Source organism: Felis catus, chromosome C2 (assembly GCF_018350175.1).
Source record: "Felis catus isolate Fca126 chromosome C2, F.catus_Fca126_mat1.0, whole genome shotgun sequence".
NCBI classification, from domain to species: domain Eukaryota; kingdom Metazoa; phylum Chordata; class Mammalia; order Carnivora; family Felidae; genus Felis; species Felis catus.
Window position 1 is genome coordinate 28268842 of NC_058376.1, and position 16868 is coordinate 28285709.

The 16868-nt window shown below is 38.4% G+C and overlaps 1 long non-coding RNA gene across 1 annotated transcript; it reads left to right on the forward strand.

The window, feature by feature from the left end:
- Nucleotides 1–2936: 2936 nt before the first annotated feature.
- On the forward strand, nucleotides 2937–16593 carry LOC111556362. Its single transcript, XR_002735832.2, has 3 exons — nucleotides 2937–3071; nucleotides 12352–12573; nucleotides 16007–16593. It is a non-coding gene; the product is annotated as an uncharacterized LOC111556362 (long non-coding RNA).
- The last annotated feature ends 275 nt before the right edge of the window (nucleotides 16594–16868 follow it).

The window sequence follows — 16868 nt, forward strand, 5'->3', positions numbered from 1 at the left end:
GAACTGTGAGATCATGACCTGAGCCGAAGTCAGATGCTTAACCAACTAATCTACTCAGGCACTCTTCTTTTCTTCTTCTTGTCATGACCTCAGTCATATTGGATTAAAGGTCCACCTGCTTCATAGGACCTCACTTTAACTTACATCTTCATCATGTCTACAAAGACTATTTCCAAATAAGATCACATTCACAGATGCCAGGGCTGAGGACTTCAACAAATCTTTTTGGGGAACATAATTCAACCTACAAGTGATGTTATGGAAAGAGAACTGGGCTGAGAGCTGTGTCTGTGGTAAAGTTACCTCTTGGGAGTCAGGTGTATATTTGTGAAATTAGGAGTGGCTCTAAAATGCTATGATTGTCTGAGCCTCTCTTGATCCTAAAAATGAAATACATCTAGAGGCAAAAACTGAAGTAACTAATTGAAACCATGTGTTCAAATCAAAACTGCAGTTTGAGGAACCAGGGATTACATAACTAATAACCTAAGCCCTTAGTGACCCTGGCTACATTAGGAAGCAGTGCTTATGAAAGAATGCACTTCATTTGAACAATTTCTTCAGTCGGGCAGAGGATAGATTTTCTTGTGTAACTGACATTTCCCACCCCTCCCTTAAAATGTGCTTTGGTAAATACATTTGAAAGAAACAAATGAAGTGCAAGAAAGTTTAATTTACTCTCTAAATCTCATCTTCCTATACAATGGAAGTATAGGAATTGTGAGTGTTGGAATAAAACTATTTTCAACCCCCCCCCCCCCCGCTCCCGGCCTTAGGTTAATTGTGAAACAAAGACCACTGAAGAACTCCCATTCATCATTTACATCTGCCTTCTCACCTTCCTTAACTTTCATCCCCGATTACAGTAATATATACATAATACACACACACACACACACACACACACACACACACACACACATATATGTAGTTTTCTCAGTAGTACAAGTGATACGTGGGTCATGTTTTCCAGTGTGATTTTTGTCCTCCGAACATGCCACATTGTAATGGAATCTTGCCTATTGATATCCAGCCAACCATTCCCACATCATATTTTCTCATCATTACATGTTTTATGATTTGATTGTATATTTGCATAAAGGGCAACTGCTAGGATTCCATCTTGGGTTGACACTTACCCAGTCTTCCTAATAAGGATATAAAAGTTTGGTAGATCTTAAAAGGTAGTTCAAATGGGAAGAGAATTCTTTTCGGGGGATAGTTTGAGAGGAGACTTAGGGGCTGAAGAACATAGCACGTTTTTGAAGGAAATGGATTTATTTCATTAGTGATCTAGTCTCAGATGAGCCTGTAAAAGGCATGGTGGGCCCCAATTACAAAAGGGCTTTGTCTGCAAGACTGAGAATGTTGGAATTTATTCTGTAGGCAGCAAAGAGCCCATGAAAGTTTTGGGGAAGGTGGTTAACATTTGAGTGTTTTAGGAAGCTATCCTGTTAGCAACACAGAAGGTGGGCTGGTGAGGGAGAATCTGCATTTGCAGAGACCATCTGTGAGGTCATTACAAAAGTCAAAGCAAGAGGTAATTCCAGCCCGCACCAAGCTAGTGATGTTGGGAGAGAAATGGAAGGTATAGATATAAGAGACAGGGCAGACCCAGAAACAATTGGTCATTGGCACGAAAGTGGGACTTCTGGTCCTAGCAAACGGAGGAATGATGTGACCCCATGATGTGACCATGAATGTGTGAGAAGGACTGTGTTCTATTTTGGACGTGTTGAGTTTGAGGTGACTTCAGGACAACCCAGTGAAGATGTTCCCCGGGAAGCATGAGGTCACTATCTCTGCTGTGGCATGTTTATAAAGAAGAATCCCAAGGGCACAGACTACAGCTCAGTGTCCTTTGCTGAATTCAGATGCCCTGCACTGTGTTTACTGAACACATAGGGGTCACACAGAAAATCCAGGTTAAGATCTTTACACAGCATTTTTCATCGAACATGCAAGAAAGTCATTAGCAACCCCACCTATCTATTCAGCCATAGATGCAGAAAACTTGTAGTTCTAACATTCTTAGTGTAGCAACTTTTGAACAGGACATCTTCCTAAAATCAGCTTTTTACTGGGGAGTGAAAAGTGATGCAGGAATAGCCTGAAGTCACGTGTTCCATATCCCTAAGAAATGGAAGTCGATTTCAGAAGCCTGAACTCCCAGATGCCTACTTTCATCAGGTTACTTTTTTTTTTTCTTTGGTAGTTGATATATTAACATTATACATTACAGTAGTTTCAAGGATCCTGTTTGAGAAGAATGATGAGAAAAAGTGTTTTTTACCCATAAAATGGTGGTAGGAGGATGGGGGGAGAGAAGGGTGGGTTAGATGCCAAAAGCGATCATGTGTTCTAGATATGCTCTTGGTTGGTATGCTCATAAAAATAATTTACAGGGGGAAAGTTGACATGGGGCCACTTTGTGTCCTTACAAGCAGTGCCTTCTGACTTCAGTCAAGAGAGACAAAAATATGAATAGGGCAGAGGTAAAGAAACAACATGACATGCTGACATGTGGAGACGCAGCACCAAAAACAGTTATCTTGCCCCATTTGACAAGGGAAGTTCATTTGCTTTTCTGTCCACTCAGGAAGGATGGAATTGGAGAAGGTATTCTGCACCAGAAGCCAGGATCTCTGGGTTCCAGTTCTGACTGTGCCCCTAAAGAGAAGTTCTGCTACTCACCTTGGGTAAATCACGTCACCCTCTGCATGGTGGCAGTTTGGCTATAACTTTCTCTCCTTCACTCGTCACCTTCTCCATTGATTCTCCAACCCTTCAACCTTCTTTAAGTAATCACTCATGAGATACATAAAATACCTCTATATTTTCGGATGTTGTATATTTCCTACTGAGAGAAGCTCCTCTTCTTGTGGCGAATAATGAAAATTACAAGTGCCTGGCTCATTTGTGTCAAGATGATATGAGGAAACTGAAGGTCACTTTCAGCATACTTTACCATGCCTCCCAGGCATTGCTGATAAGAAAAAGACAGAAGGACAAAGACAAAATTAACTTTTAATTTCCCATCCAAGCTACAACTAACAGAAACAGAGAGACGGGTAAGACTGTCTTCTAATATACAAGGGAGAATTATATATTAAATATCTTATCTGATTTAACTTATCAGAGATAACCAAGCATGCGACTATTTAAATCTATATTTATAGGGAAGGTCTCTAGCTCTGAGCTCCAATAAATTTCAGTGACACATTTTCATATCTAGTATCAGTCCAAAAATCTTTTGGCCCTAAATTAGATGAATAAATAAACAAATCAGATACATTAATTTTCTCTTTGGAGTAGTTTTCTTTCCAAGCAATCACTCAAGTTATTTACATGCTGATAGAAGACATTACTTAACATAATGAGTAATTTTCTCACTCTGCAAGGTATTAGCCACCAAACAGGCTTCAGTAATTTTTTTTTAATTCTATAGCCTCACCAGGTATCTTAGTAAAGAAACTGATTTTTTTTGTATCTGACTTATTTTATGAAATTGGATCAATAATTATGACAGCTAAAGCATTAGCCATATAAGCCACCAGACAGTATGTCGAGGATATATAACTATGGGCAATGAATTAATTTGGCAGAATACCCCACCCATAAATGAGCTATGAAGCTTAAAGAAAAGGACTAGCACTTTCAAATGATAGATTTCAAAACAATTTTTGTGTGAGGTCTTCTTATAGAAACTTTTCATCTTCACGAAGCATGTCTTAATTCCACCCATTTTATGACCACAAGCAAGGCACATCCTTGGCTTCAAAAAAGTCCAATTCAGCAACAAAGTTTAAACATATATATAAATGAATTAATCATCACTTTGTTGCTTACAGATTTATTCTTTATTTTACAAATGTACAGTTTATTGCATTTAAGTCTAATCTGATTTCTATAATAATGGTTGCTCAGAAGCCTATTTATTGTATAAAACAGGGTTTACATTTGCTCTAACTTTTTCAATACTCAGGATTCCTACTGAATAGCAATGCACCACTCAAGAAATATGTACAGTACCAGCTTTAGATTTGACAAGCTCTGAAACTGGCAAAGGAATAAGCATTCCTCCAAAGACAGTAGTCAAAAGCTACATAATAATTCTACTTTATCCTAAGTCAGTGCAGTGTAGGAATTCACAATGAAACAAGAACTCCAAGGGAAAATAATAATCTTGGACTCTATAGTCCAGGCAGTATACATAGCACATACAATCTGACTATCCAGAGTTTCAATCTTCAAACTTCCCCTTTGCAGAGAGAACGTTAAGTATTCTTTTAGAAGTCCTAGGCTTAGTCTTAAACAGTAGAAATAGAGGTGATATTTAAATAGAGAACTATGGGACGAATTAAAAGTATTTTCATTTTATGTTTAAACAAGGTGTGTAGGATTCTGAAGCATGGAGTTTTACAAAATAACATTTAAAATTGTTATTAGTGGTAATAGTCCATCGTAGAAAATAACAGATAAGCAAAAAGAGTAAAATAAATGTCATCCATAGTTCCAAAATTACTAATATACATACATTCTGTTATAAGTTGAGTTGTGTCCTCCCAAAATTCAAATGTTGAGGTCCTAACCCCCAGTACCTGAGAATGTTCCCTTCTTTGAGGTAGTCTTTACAGACACAGTCAAGTTAAAGTGAGGGTATTAGATTGGGTCCTAATCCAACATGACTTACAAAAAGGAGAAATTTGGTCACAGACCTACTGCACATAGGAGGAAGGCAATGTGGAGAGACATAGATAAAAAACACTGCCTACAAGCCAGTGAGAGAGGCCTGGAACAGATCCTTCCCTCCCAGCCCTCACAAGGAACCAGTCTTGCTGACACATTAATTTTGGACCTATAGTCTCCAGAACTGTGAGACAACAAACCTCTGTTGTTGAAGCCACCTGGTCCATGGCGCTTTGTTATCGGCAGCTCTAGAAAACTAATACACTGTTCATCTTTTTGCTGAGTATATATATATATATATATATATATATATATATATATGTATATATATATATATGTATATATACACACACACACACAGACACACATACATACATGCATATACACATATGTATAAATATTTTTGAGTTGATATAATAATTTAATACTGTTTTATAATTTTTTTTCATTTTACATGTAGGAACATCTCCCTATGTCTTAAGATATACCGATGATGATGATGATGATGATGTTGATGATGGAAAGGTTAACTTTGAACGAATATTTATTAGGTACCAGGCACTGTTCTAAGTATTTTATGTCTACTATTTTAATCTTTATGACTTCCAGAAGAACATAATTCTTATTGACTATATAGTATTCCATTATATGAACATATCTAGATATTTGAAGTGTATCTTATTATTAAATATTTAGATTTATTCCATATTTTGGCTTAAATAAACATCTCTACCATAAGCATCTTTATATCATAGTCAAGATGCATACATATTACCTTCTTGGGATGAGAGTCTATGGATTCATAAATTTAAAAGTAATTTAGCAAAATGTACATATTTATATAATACATATTTTGTTTTAAAATATATGTAAATATAAGATATACGTGTGGGGGGGGGAGAGAGAAAGAAAGAGAGAAAGAAAAGAAAGAAAAGAAAGAAAGAAAAAAGAAAAGAATTATCTTCTAGGATATTCATACAGATTTTACCAATTTTTATTCCCTCAGAAATAAAAGGAAGTACCTATTTCCCTTTATCCTCTTCTTTCTTAAAACCCAATTTGTAGGTAAACAATTATCTTACTGCCTTAATTTGTGTGTTCCTGACTTCTAAAAACTTGAACTTTGAAAGTCTGTGCTTTAGTCCTTCCTTTTTTATTTTTTGGTGAATGTTTTGTTTGTTTACTTTTAGTCTGAAGTCACAGCAACAGTCTTTCTCTCTGGGTTATTTTTATGATCCTTCGATTTCCCAATGTCTTCTCTGGTTTAAGAGTTAACATCAGTCATTCTTTGGTCACTTCTAACCCACAATGCTTCTTGTCCATTCTAGGGTTTCTGACAACCTCAGTCAAACAGAACACAAACACACACCAAGAGATAAAATATAAAGGTCTCTACAATGAAGGAAAATGCAGTCATGAAGTTCACGCGTATTGCTCCAAAACAGACCCTTATAACAGAGTTTGTTTATACAAATTTTCATGACAAAATAGAAGAATCTGAGAGAGAAAATGAATACATTCTGCATCATTTTGCTAAGATGACTCTGACGCTAGCTCACGTTGAATGCAAACAGTCTTACTTCTTGTCGGAAATTTTCTCTCTGCACCGTCTCTTCTGTACCCTCACTTCATCTTTCTTACTCCCTTCTCCAGGATTCAAATGTTACTATAGAGATTTAAATATGATTTTTTCTGCACTGCCTTCATTGATTTTCTCCTCACCTTCTCTATGGTTCGTTTTTCAGATGCTAATATCACACTTTACATAAATCTCCCTTTGAATGTCCCTTAATTATTTACTTCTGTACCTGTTTCCCACACTGGACTGTGAACATCTTTAGATCCCTGTGCCTTTCAGCTTTGTAGTTTTAGTGCCTGATCCCAGACAAAGGCTAGCATGGAATAACCACAGAACTGGTGATGTCATTCATGGTAGGGGTATATTTGGATTGAGGGTGGATCCAAATATTTACTCTTATGTCTAAAGCTAAATCTTAGCTTTGTTGAAATTTGTTGATGTGCAGAGTTACCTCTTTGGAAGGCCACAAACGTACTAGCTTACGCACAAAAGAATGATACGTTCCCTAAAGGACTTAGTTATATATCCATCCATGCAAACGTGACAATTATAAATATCACTGGTCTCCGTATCTCCCCTGGTCTTAGGCTTTTGTTGTTGTTGCTTCATCTGTAAAACAAGAGTGTTGTGACACGATCTCCAAGGGGCTCTGCAGTCCTAAAAGTCTGTGGTTCTCATTCTACTTAGGCAAAACTGGGTGTGAAGCGTCTTCGCTGCCATTTTGGGGGCAGGTTGAACCAGAGCTGCTCCTGTCACTGTCTCGAGTCTCAGAGATAGCATCCTGTTTACACACAGCAGTGCTGCCCTGCCTCTGATAGCTGATCTTATCAGACATGGTTACTTCCAACTGTCTTCAGGAGCAGACAGCTGCCGTGTCCAAATTTGCCTGCCTCACCACTGGAGAGTTTAGTAAGACGTCACATTCCTTTTTGGGCTCCTAGACTGCTAGCCAAAGACTTGAGAAAATGCGAACTCACAGGGACAGAGAACCACATGTGAGGGCTGACCTGGAACCCTGGCTGCTTTACATTTTCATGAAGTTTGCAAATTCGTTTGGCGGCCAGGTGGGGCCAGAATTGAAGGATATGGTCAAAGGCAATTAGAAACACATTTATTAAGAACAAATGAGCCTAAAGAAATTGAGGATGTGGCACAAATTTATAATCTGATAATAATAATAATAATAATAATAATAATAATTGTTATTATTATTATTTATAAGCATATAAAGTCTACAGATGGGGATTTAAAATTTTTTTTTAATGTTTATTTATTTTTGAGAGAGGGATAAACAAAATCAAGTGGGGGAGGGGCAGAGAGACAGAGAGACAGAATCTGAAGCAGGCTCCAGGCTCTGAGCTGTCAGCACAGAGCCCGATGCAGGGCTTGTACTCACTAACTGTGAGATCATGACCTCAGCTGAAGTTGGACGCTTAACCAACTAAGCCACCCAAGTTCCCCCAGATGTGGGTTCTTTTTGGTAAATATGTAGATACAGTAGAGTAATGGTTCAAAGTGAATACCATAAGGAGCTGGAAAAGAGAGGGCAAAATCCCCAATAATTTGGAGGCACCCTGTGTCCTTCTACTGCTCTGCATGCGGTGCTGGCTAGATACTTTCAAGGTCTGGGTACTCTTCTTAGTGCTAAAACTTGGGCCAAACATTAAAGACTTAAAAATGAGTAGAAGAAAATGATACTGCCAGTTGGAAATGGCGAAGACTTATTAATCATATTATCAAAGTGATTTTCACTTACAAGGAAGCTCTGATATGCATGTTGATGTTCAAGTTGACAGTTTTGAAGATGGAATCAAGGCATCTATCTTGCCCGGAGCAAAGCTGAGTGACACCATGTTAAGAAGTGATCACTTCCACCTCAACCTGGGTTGAGTCCCTGGGGCCAAAGGAGCCTTGAATCTGACTGGGCCTTCCTGAACAGCTTCTATTATGTGTCTCCCTGCAGTAGGACTGTTTGCAAAGGGAGTGACAGGACCTGAACCGAAATGACCTTGTTTCCAAAGGAATACCAACAGCTCCCTGAGAGGAAAAGATTTCCCTGATTTATGTTGAATTAAGAAGTTTAGATGTTAGCTTCTTGCCGTGGCTCCAAGGCGATAAAGAATTTCTTTACATGGATTCCGGCAATACAACAGATTTAATTATACAGATTATTTTAAATGGCTTTTGTGATGGGCAAAGAGTTGTGTTTGGCATGGCAGAGGACTCTAAGGCCTCTGGGAAGTCTCCATAAAGAAGTCGCCCATGACCTAACCTTCCAGAGGAAAGAATTACTTTGGGTAAAACATACATGTCATAAAAATGTATCACAGACGTGAAACCCAAGTCATTGGCAGTTTCTCTAAAGTTTCATTAAATAAATTTGAATAGTATTGAATTTTCATAATAAGGTCTGGTAAGAAAAAGAATATTTGGGTATCTCCATTGAAAATAATTTCCTTGTTCCTATTCTGTTTTTTTAATTTTTTTTTAAGTTTATTTATTTACTTATTTGGAGAGAAAGAGAGACAGAACAAGCAGGGGAGGGGCAGAAAGAGAGGGGGACAGAGGACCAGAGGCAGGCTCTGTACTGACAGCAGACAGCCTGATGCAGGGCTCGAACTCATGAACTATGAGATCATGACCTGAGCTGAAGTCAGATGCTTAGCCAACTGAGCCACCCAAGTGCCCCTCTTTGCTCATATTCTTGGGCAATGTTTTACAAGGTCATAGATAATGGGAAACATATTACAAGGAGATCAAGTCCTTGATTTTTAATAAGCACTTACAATAGGTATATAAGCTAATGATGGAGTCTTACTTGGTTATAAACGATTGCAGGATATTTTGTAATAACAACCACACCATCATCTTAGTATGTCTGCCAAGTACCATGAAGCATCTATCAAATATATTTCCAGCCTGAAGTTGTTGGGAAAATGTAGTTATTTTTAGAGACCCTTGAGAAATTTATTTTCTCAGATACTAGTTTTCTAGCACTTGGGGAAAACCTTAACTAAACCACTTGGTACGGAAATTACTAAAATGGAAGAGACGCCACAGTGCGATGCTGCCCTTTCTGTTTTTTTTTTTTTTTTAATTTTGTTTTTAACGTTTATTTGTTTTTGAGACAGAGAGAGACAAAGCATGAACGGGGGAGGGTCAGAGAGAGGGAGACACAGAATCTGAAACAGGCTCCAGGCTCTGAGCTGTCAGCACAGAGCCCGATGCGGGGCTCCAACTCACAGACCTGGAGTTCATGGAGATCATAGAGTTCATGGAGATCATGACCTGGGCCGAAATCGGCCGCTTAACCGACTGAGCCACCCAGGCGCCCCCCTTTCTGTTTTTAAAAATCTATCTCAGTGCTATTCACTGAGATAGGGCAGGACATATCTCTTGAACAAAGTTTATCGCCTGAAATGCAAAAGCATTTTTTTCCTTAAATATTGACATTGACCTTTTTGTCTTTCCTATGGCAAAGTACATAAATAATCATTAACACTTTATTAAGTGCCAGAAACTGTGTTAAGTATGTTGTGTACCTAATGCTCAAAAAGATCCCATTATATGAATAACATTTGGCCCATTTTTACAGCTGGGAAGACTGACGCACAGGGTGTGAAGTAACTGACCCAAGGTCATTCAGGTGATTAGTGGTAAGACAAACAGCATCCCAACCCAGGCAACTGGATTCAGAGTCTGAATGCATCACCACTATATTGTTTGCCTCATCGATACAATTAGCAAAAGTTACAAGGATTCAGGTGTTTATGTGTATGTAGGGATGTGTTAACTATTAAGGATTCTATTTAAGGCCTAATTCATAGAAAATAGGTTGCCACTTTGCTACCTTATCACTCACACTGCTAAAGATGAAAATCCCGGTGCCATATTTTAGCTAACTTAAAAAGGTTTAAGTGCTGTTTCAACTGGGAAAAGTTAAAACTTGAACTGTATTTGAAATAAAAATGTAAGGTGAACACAGCTTGAAACATTAAAGGATAATCCATTGTCTCCAATTAGGGTTTTTTTGTTTGTTTTAATTTGCAAGCTTACAGAAAAGCTGAGAGATTGGTATATGAAATAGCCATAGAACCTTCATCAAAAAGGTTAATATTTTGTCACATTAATGCTAAATATTTGAGTAGATATCATGGAAAAAATAAGAACAATTTTCCAATTTCTCACAAAATGTTCTCCCAAAGATTCTCCTAAATCTTGATATTATCACATTTAGGAAAATTAGAGTAATTATAATTCCTTAATATCACCTAATAGTTAAGCTGAATTCAAATTTTCTGCAATTGTGCAAGACAGATATTTTACAGCTGTTTTTTCCAAGCCAGGTCAAAACAAGTTCGGCTTATTGCATTGGCTTGTTATAACTCTTGTCTCTTTTTCTAATTTACTTTTTTGTTTTTGTTTTTGGTTTTGGTTTTGGTTTTTTTTTTGAGAGAGACAGAGAGAGAGAGAGACCCTGCATGCACATGGGGAAGGGGCAAAGAGAGAGGGAGAGAGAATCCTAAGCAGGCTCCACAAAAAGCATGGAGCCTGAGATGGGGCTTGACCTCCACCGTGAGATTATGACCTGAACTGAAATCAAGAGTCAGATGCTCAACCAACTGAGCCACCCAGGTACCTGTCTAATTTACTTTTGAAATTGCTTCATTGGACTTCTATAAAGCACTTCTTAAATATCCCTTAGAATAAATGAGTGATTTTTTTAAGTCAAAAGCAAAGAATGAATTTACAGTTGTTATCCTTTTTAGAGAAATTAAAACAAATAAAAGATGGCCATCTGTCTTATAATTATCTTTTAGACATCCTTTCCAAATTATCTAGTACAATGACTTTTGCTAGCCTCTTACCATGGTCTCATCTTTTCCAGCCTATGTCTAAGATGGAAACTAATGAAGCAAAGTTAATACTTTGGAAATTCAGAGCTGAAAGATCAAAAACATTGGTTGGAGATCAAACTATGTGACCACCGCACTTAACACATAAGAACCAAGTTCCAAAGAGGTGACATAAATTGCCTTCAGTCACAATTACAAATTAGCAGAAAATGGAACACGAACAGAAGTCCAGACCACTTTCCAGTAATACCACAATAGAAGAAGATCATATTACCTGGCCCCTGTCCTTTGAAAAGATTGCAGAACAAATGACTTTTCAGATCCTATGCTCTGGCACAAAATCAATAAAGCTCTTCTTGATATTCCAATCTGCATCTGTGACAGCACATTTTATCAAATGAGTCTGCAGTTAAGCTCCAAAGACCCAGTCAAACCTGTGGACTGACCCAGTTCACCTCCATACCTGATAAAGCTCCATACAGGACTACGGCCCCCAGTAGAACCTTGCAAAGTCAGCCACTAACAAAAAGGCTTAAGGAGACCCAGTGCAACATCCACCCCCAGTCTGTTTCTTAAACCCAGCTTTTCTTCTGTCATTGGGGAAGTATTTCTTCTCTTTCCGTGTTTTCTGTGGTGGTCCCACACTGCCAGTCAGGACTTGTCTCCACCCAAAGGAAAATCATAATCGGACTTAGCTAATCATGGAACTTCATTCCCCTATTCACAATGATTTACAGGGTGCATGCGTGACCCAAGCAGAGCCAACTCAACATATGGGAATTGGGAGTAAGGCTATTCTCTTCCGTTTGGATCATATCCTGTAAGGGTAGGGGTTTGACAACCTTTCCTGCCACATGGTGAGAAACTTTAGGTCAACACTGGAAGAAAAAGCAATTCATACAAATCTGAGGTAAAGAAAAAGAACCTTAATCACACGCCTTAGGCCTACTTGGAATTTTAAGTTAGCTAAATTAACAAATTCACTTTTTTCCTCTGTAAGATGTTAGATGTCTGCCATTTACCTCCAAAAAGGGTCCTTATGAGTACAAAGTTCTGCTTTACAGAGAATTGTGAAGCCCTGAGGTTTCAAGGCATCTAAAGATAGTGGTTTGTACCCTGATATATCTATTTATAATTTTGAAAGCAGAAGCTACATATGTACAGGGTTGCTCTACCCAGCAGTGACCAATCGGAAAAAAAAAAAAATGTGTTTATCCTTTTTTTTAGAGACAGAAGTGCCAAAGCCTTCATAATTTAAGCCCGGATAAAAAATCACCTTGGAGTCACAGAAATCAGCCTGATTTGGATATGGCACCTTGAAATTACTTGGGGACCTCCGTTAGAAGGATATATCACCTTGGCTAAATCACTGAGTATTGCTCCTCCTGAGAAATGTGGGCATAAGATAAATCTAAAAGAGTCCAGTCAAGATCAGTTACTCCTCCTTGGGTAAGTCTGAAGAGAAATAGGGATTGGGGGGACGAGAATGCAAGGCTCAGGAGTTAGTTCACATAAGGATTGATCTGCCCTGCCTCACTCCCTCAGAACTAGTTTGCCTTTAAAAACTCGGATTGCTGATGGGGCACCTGCATGGCTCAGTCTGTTAAGTGTCCGACTTCTGCTCAGGTCATGATCTCACGGTTCATGGTTCACAAGTTCAAGCCCTGTACTGGGCTCTGTGCTGACAGCTTAGAGCCTGGAGCCTGCTTCAGATTCCGTGTCTTCCTCTCTCTCTGCCCCTCCCCTGCTCACTCTCTCTCTCTCTCAAAATAAATAAATGTTGAAAAAAAATATTTTAAAAACTGGAATTGTTGGGGCTCTAAACCACCTTTGACCAAACTTAGAAGTGAAGAGGTAGAATGGCTGCAGCCTTCTGGTCTAGCAACCACTGCTCTAAATGTGTAGGGTGGTCTTCAACCATGATAAGTAGCAGCAGAAGCAGCAGCAAAGCACTGATCCCTTCCATTTCTCTCTCTAATTAACAGTACCTGGAGTTGCACCTCTTTGGACTGGGTAGGGAGTTGGTAGGTAGAAGAAAGCAGAGAGACCTCAAGAGAAAAGTACCAGACCTCTAGTTAAGAAGGCATGTGGGTCCTACAGTAATTAATTGGAAATGAAGGAAGAATGGCTAAGTGACTGCCTTTGTATCTGGATTTGGGGAACAGTTTGCATTTGTTAGAGACATCCCTAGCTGCGCCTCTATAAAAAGATATATCTAAGGGGTGCCTGAGTGGCTCAATCAGTTAAGCGTCCAACTTGATTTCAGCTCAGGTTTTGAGATGGAGCCCCACGTTGGGCTTTGTGCTGATAGCGTGGAACCTCCTTGGGATTCTCTCTCTTTCTCTCCTTCTCTGTTCCTCTCCCACTTATGCACCTTTTTCTCTCTCTCTCCCCCCTCTCTCAAAGTAAATAAATAAACTTAAAAAATTGTTAAAAATATGTATCAATTATAGATAGATAGACAGATAGATACAACATATAATCAATCCCATTTACTAAAAAAAAGATTTTGGGTATTCAAAGTTTAAACCACATTCTCTGATATTTGATCTGCCAACTATGAGGTGTTTAAGAGTGTATGGCCTCAATTGAGGCCAACACTGGGCTCTCTTTACTAGGTTCTGGGTAGCCCTTCTGCAATATATTTAGTGCAAATTTTTGTACACACACAGTTACAATCCCAAGGGAGGCAATTATAGTTTATAAACCAGAAGAGGGAAATAACAAATTATTTGTTTTTACCCATAGGCAGTAGATACCTCTAAGTAACTATATATAGGGAAGACAATACTGCTGCTACATTCTCATCTCAATGGGTAAATTTTATTTAGAAACCAAGCTGTGAACTTCTCTCGACTGTTGTTTTACATATTCCTCTTCTCGTTTACCTATGCCACTGTTCCATAGCCTGTGTCCTTTCTAATTTTTTAGGTACTTTTCACAATCTGTAACAAATTCTTATTGTCTGGTTTTTTCCCTTTGTTATTCTATCTACCAGAAACGTTTATCAGGCTGCCCAAGTGAGCTCAATCTTTCTTCAGCCATCACTGTCAGACTCCCTAACAGAGATTTCTCATGTCACCCACTGGGACCTTGCTTCACCCTCTAGTCTGAATGTTCTGGAAACAACATTATTTTAGGTTTCAACATATGCAATTAATCATGCACATTTATGACCCGTAATCTCCAAGAAGGCTTCAGCATGTACCCAATGAGAGGGTTCATGGACTAGCAGGCAAAATGCCAGTTCAGACTTCAGGATACTTGATACTCCAGTATTTCTAGCTCTAATACATATTGCCTGAATCTGTGTAAAAAGAGACACTGAAGCACTTTGCCTTTGGGGAAAGATAGGAAGCAGAGAGATATTTTTAGAGCACCCTGGCCCAAGCCCCCAATCATCTTCAATCTTTTTCATCCTGTTCCTTGGGATTGTTCCTTTCCCCCTTGACTACTCCAACCTGAAAGTTGGCTCAGCCTAGAAACAGTGCTGGACACAAAAATCTTAATAGGGTGGATGGTCATGGATAGAAAGGTAGTTGCAAAACATATTAAGGGGATGGGTTGGGGATAGGACCTGAAATCTGGGAGAGATTTCATTAGTCTAGTAACAAACAAAGAGTGAGACAGAAACCAAAATCATTACTTATTATAAATTCAGATTCGAACTTGGTCCAATAGTCATTTCCAAAGCTACTATTTTACAAGATTTTATTTCATAACTTTATTATTTTTGTTTTACAAATTATAAAGGCAATGCCTGTTCCTTATAACAAGATCACATAATACAAAAGTCTAAAAAATGCAGAACTTCCCAAATCCAATGCTCTGGAAGGAAAAATTGATTACAACTGGGTAATTTTTTATTGCCAGCAAATATTTTCTTTATATACATGTATTTTTTTCAATAGGTAATGCACACATATAAAGGTTTTTTACTGAAGTGGGGTTGGAACTGTTTTGTTCTTTTGCACGAGTGGGATAACAATAAACATATGCTTCAACATATTCTTTACTCCTATTCTAGTATGAACATCATAATTGTTCATTTTTCAGGTATACAGATTTGAAGTCTAATGGGTAACTCTACAGATTATTATTTATAATTGATTCAATATTTAATTAATTTGTCAAACAAACAGCAAATAAAAAGCATGATATGGGGCTTAAATTCTATTAGGGAAATAAAGCCAAGCCAAATAAATATGTAAACAGGAAAAATATCAGATAGCAATAACTGTTATTCAAATAATGAAAGTACATTGCTATCATAGAGTTACTGAGCAGCCCCTTTATATTTTTATGGTATCTCTTCAAAGTCTCATCCACCAGAATAAAAAAAAAAGGTATAATTTTTATATCATAGTTTCAGTACAATTAAGTCCTCAGGGTTCAAAAATATCTTCCAAATGCTAATAATCGGTGCATAAACTCTAGTAGGCTTTGAGCAATGGTATCCTCTAAAGCTCTTACAAGGAGAGCCCAAGTCAATAACTATGGGTTTGATTGACCTTGGCAGTATTACATAGGGTCATATTTTTACATGGCTGAACTGTTCTTGTCCTAGAACTACAATGTCCCAGGTACAAATAGCTTTTCTTCAGCACCAGGCATGCGTGTCTTATCTTCCCACCTATTTTTCCCCCACCTCATTCTTTCATTACTTTTATAAAAGAAACACTGTTACAGAGTATGTAAAGAAAACTCGTCTCCATTGACGTTTTTCTTTCAGGCTCTCCTCTCTTCAAGCGATGTTATAGTTGAAATATTACACTCATGGACTTCTGGTTTATTCTTAAGAAAGATTTTTATTTGTGAGTTTATCTTATTGTTTTGAGGTTCCAATATCATACAGAATAACCTCTTTTCATTTTATTCCTAGGATGGACAAGAGCTTGGAAAAGGATGTGATTCTATCAGTAATTCGCCTAGGAAAAATTCCTATCTTTTCTCTGACCTGTCCTGTAAAGAAATTGCAATGTCATCACAAAAGGGAATGAAATTGCAGTCCATTCTTAACTATCAAAATATTTCCAAGAAAATATAATTTTTGAAGAAAAAGAGTAAAACTCATTCCCATGAAAGCAATCTTTTTATCTCCATGCTTCAACCCAGCACAGTGTTGGGGGGTAGGGGGGAGAGTACTGAACTAGAAACTAAGAGTCAGGCAGGATACCAGCAATGTCCCAAATGGCATACTCAAGCAGAGTGATTGAGGAGAGTTTAAAGATGGAGCAGTTTACAAAAGGGTAGACAGGGTACAGTGAAACCAACAAAAGATGGTGAAATACCGAGGGGGCTAGTGTTGCCACCTCTAGGGCTGAAAGGGCAGAAGAAAGTGAGATAACTGTATATATAGATGCAGAAGAAGGTGTGTGGGTCTGCTGGAAGCTGCAGACATCATCATCACCCTTATCATCATTATTCCCATTCAGAGAATAAATACCTCAACCTTACTTTCCCCCCAAATGGCGTCTTTCGATGGCATCTCCCCTTGGTGGAGCCCAACAGGAAGCCTGAGGCCAGGAGTGCTGGTGCTCACAATTCATACAGGTCAGCCTCCCGTGGTGGCGAGATGTGTGGTGAAGGTTGGAATGGAGCTTCCAGGAAAAGAAAATAACCTAGCACAGCAGATCTTGCCACAGGTGAAATCTTGGGGTCCTGAGACTTTTCTTCCCTCTCTGAGCTAGATGGCTGTTGGGGATCATTCCAAGAACCAAAATCCTGTGGATACATTTTATGTG